This window comes from Cucurbita pepo, chromosome 15, assembly GCF_057944985.1.
Source record: "Cucurbita pepo subsp. pepo isolate OVF chromosome 15, ASM5794498v1, whole genome shotgun sequence".
NCBI classification, from domain to species: domain Eukaryota; kingdom Viridiplantae; phylum Streptophyta; class Magnoliopsida; order Cucurbitales; family Cucurbitaceae; genus Cucurbita; species Cucurbita pepo.
Window position 1 is genome coordinate 10,094,330 of NC_141812.1, and position 3,806 is coordinate 10,098,135.

At 32.4% G+C, this 3,806-nt stretch overlaps 1 long non-coding RNA gene across 1 annotated transcript; it reads left to right on the forward strand.

The window, feature by feature from the left end:
• Positions 1–678: 678 nt before the first annotated feature.
• LOC147789342 (uncharacterized) lies at positions 679–2,185 on the forward strand. Its single transcript, XR_015412014.1, has 2 exons — positions 679–1,893; positions 1,974–2,185. It is a non-coding gene; the product is annotated as an uncharacterized LOC147789342 (long non-coding RNA).
• The last annotated feature ends 1,621 nt before the right edge of the window (positions 2,186–3,806 follow it).

Genomic DNA, 3,806 nt, shown 5'->3' on the forward strand with positions numbered 1-3,806 from the left:
TACATGAGCTAGCTCTTGAGCCTTGTCATATTTACTAATTGATTTCTATAAGTTCAAATAAAGCTGCTGCGCATGCCTCTTAATGCATCCCATGGGAGAACTAAAATCCAGCATTAACAGATCTTAATGATACCTAATTATATCAAATCTGCCATCATTAAGTGCACCAACAAAATAAATTTGAAGAAATTACAAAACTATTTTGGTGGATTATGTTCATGAGGAGATTTAAATTTGGTTTAATTCTCGAGATCTACAAAGAGATTCGTATTGTGTTGACTGTTAGCTTATGAAATAGACCCGTAACTCGTTATGTCTAGTATTTGAATTTGATATATGATCTTGATTTTTTCCTACATTCCTTGCGACATGATTATGTTATCTATTTGTTTATGAGTGCCTACTAAATAAATATGTAATGCTCTATGCTTAAGAATCGGATCAAGATTTTGAATTCAGATTTGACATATGATAACATCGACTTTCTAGTGCATCTCCTACGACAAGGTCATGTTGTTACCTAATTGTCTTTATGTAACGGCCCATGCCTACTGCTTGCAGATACTGTCTCATTTGGGTTTCCCCTCAAGATTTTAAAACGCGTCTACTAAGGAAAGTTTTTCTCACCCTTATAAAGAATGCTTCGTTCCTTTCTCCAACTAATGTGGGATCTCACAATCCACCACCTTCGATACCTAGCATTCTCGCTAGCACTTGTTCCTCTCTCCAATCGATGTGAGATCTCACACTATAAGTGTTTCTAAGAGTGAAAACTATCCGCACATGCTTTCTAGGAAAATCCTCTAAAGATTGTCGCCCAACATAAAATTCTTTCAAAGCAAAACCCGTTTGATTTTGGAGTTTCTATGACTAAGCACTGAAAATGAAGATGCACTTTGCACTTCGTTTATATAAATACTCAACAATTCCATCCTTAGAATCACTCTCATTCGAATGTAGTTTTGGTTCATTCATATACTTATTATTTATCCAGATATCACAAGATCACGAACGTGTATCATATAATAATTCACGTAATAATTTATAGGGTTTTAAGGGGTGGAAATAAGCAAAATGAATCAAATATTTATGAGAGTGGTCTGTTTGCTTTAGATTTGTCTGAAACAGCCTTGGGGTTTGAAGGGCATGATCCCAAAATCATTAGGATTTGATTAAAAATTTCAATAAATTGCAATGTCTCAAACACAACCTTGCTTTGATAGCAACAAAATCTCAAAACTTCACCCTCTCCATTATGGTTGTCTACCATTTCTTCAACTTTGTGTCTTTTGGTGTTTTTATATGCTTCAATGCGATCCGTTTCACCGCTTTTGTTCTTATAAATCGAGAGAGAGAAACTAAGAATTCTCGACGATATCGAGCTGGAACGATCTATTCTTTCGAAAAAAAATCGTGGGTTTTATTTTTTCCTTTTAATTTATGTTAATCCGAGAATATTTAGCGAATAATACACTAATTACCATCTCAAAGATCGATTTTCGATCTCCTAACCACATGAGTGTAAGTAGTGAAGTTAATATAAAAAAAACGAGCGTAGTAATGCATTGTATTAGAACTGTTCAAGGTAAAATTGAGCTCGTAAAGATTATACCTGAGCTTCTTAAAGTCCAGATAAAAGTCTGAGGTAATCTACTGTAACATGTTACGAGAACCTACAATTAGATTACTTACCGATTATTTTTATATTCATCCCATTCTTCATTCTTTTGGTGATTGTTAACCACCGGTCGAGATGGAAGATTGCCCGGGAGCAACACGGTCACAGAGGGGTAGTCCCGGGACGCCAGTTATGTCTACGTAGAACTGTTCAAGATAAAATTGGGCTCATAAAGATTAGACCGGAGCTTCTTAGAGCCTAGATAAAAGTCTGAGGTAACCTACTATGACACAAGAATCTACAATTAGATTGTTTACTGGTTATTTTTATATTCATCTCATTCTTCATTCTTTAGGTAATTGTTGACCACCGGTCGAGACGGAAGATTGCTCAGGAGCTACATGGACACAGAGGGGTCGTCCCGAGACGCCAGTCCTGTCTGTGTAGAACTGTTCAAGATAATCATTGAACTTTTGATTAACTTTGAGGGACGGAAAGTTGTAATTTAACCAAAAATTTTATTATACATTTAATGTTTTTAAATTAGAACAAAATCAAAATTATACACCTAATCATGTTCAAACATTTTGAAGAACATTACAAGGATGATGATTAACATGTCACTAATTAAGTAGTCTTAATTATGATTAGTGATATTCCCTTAATTAGGTGCCTCAATAAAATTTAAACGGTTCATGAATTAAGAACCACTTTAGGATAATTAATTAAAATAATAAAAGTAATTAACAAATTTTATAAAAAATTATTAATATTATTTAAAATTAGTTAGATCTAAATGAAGCTTGGCCCCATCATATATTCCCTAAATCTTCAAAAATAAATAATAATAATAATAATAATAATTTTATTTAAAAAAATTAATTTTTTTTGTTATGTTAAAAACAAGAACCTATGCAGACAAGACATCGTGGGAGTTATCAAAAAAGGAAAACAAGAAGAAAAAAAATTAATTTATTTGTCTTTTTTAATGCTTAATTTTTAACTGTTAAAATTAATAATTACTAAAAAAATTGCTTTAGATCTGTTTGATTTTCTATTTTTTTTTTCTAACCTAAATAATTGTATCGGAATTTATAACTCTCGAAACGTCTATGAAATAATCGTGTAAAATTTTCTCGGGTGAATTAGGGTTAGTACACGACGATTATATTTACAGATTCTTCGCTAATACTTCATGTAACCACATAATCACTATCGAACAAACTAATATAGACGGTCTAGTCCTCATTCTGTTAGGTAAAATTAGATGAATTTCACGTCTTACACGTGAAATTTAGCTCGTTTCTCTACCGAGCTACTTGTTTCCGGACGACAAGAAAGATTGAGAGAAATATAATCTTCACGTAACGGCTATCATATCCTACTGTCGAGCATTAAGATACACATTAACGAAGATGATTATAAAATCTGATCACGATCGTTATTTAATGTGGCACCATAATGTTAAAACAATTGAGAGAACGATAATTTGAATTGGATTCAATTATTACCCGACTTTGACTTATACCAGCTAATAATGGATTTTATTTAAAAAAGAAAAAGAAAACCATGAAATGTCGATAATCTATGAGGTGTCGATAGATAGTTATTGTCTAAATTTGACGATAACGGTAAAATATGTTAATGTTATTTTTAAAATTTAATGAGTATTTTTTAAACATAATATAAACGGTAAGAGTATTTTTTAAATTTAAAAAAAAAAATTATTAATTTTATCCAACATATTAACTCATATAATCGTTTTAAGAATCCATTAAATCTTAATATATAGTTGAGATGCATGTGTAGTTATATGTCGAGACAACCATTTTTTAAATACTAAAATGTTCGATATTTTAAGTCTAAACCCACATGGCCGAATTTAAACTTAACTCGAATTGATAGACAACAATATCATTCCTTTATAGATTGTTGTTTCGAAATTTATTCCTATGGTTTATAACCATTTTGTTCGCACATCGTTTAGTGTCGGGCTGATATCACACATCGATTGGAGAGGGGAACAAAACATTCTTTATACTGCATGGCAACCCCTCCCTAGAACATGCGTTTTAGACGGCCCAGATCCACCGCTAGCAGATATTGTTCTCTTTGGGCTTTCCCTTTCGGGCTTCCCCTCAAGGTTTTAAAACACGTTTACTAGGGGAAGGTTTCCAGACCCTTATAA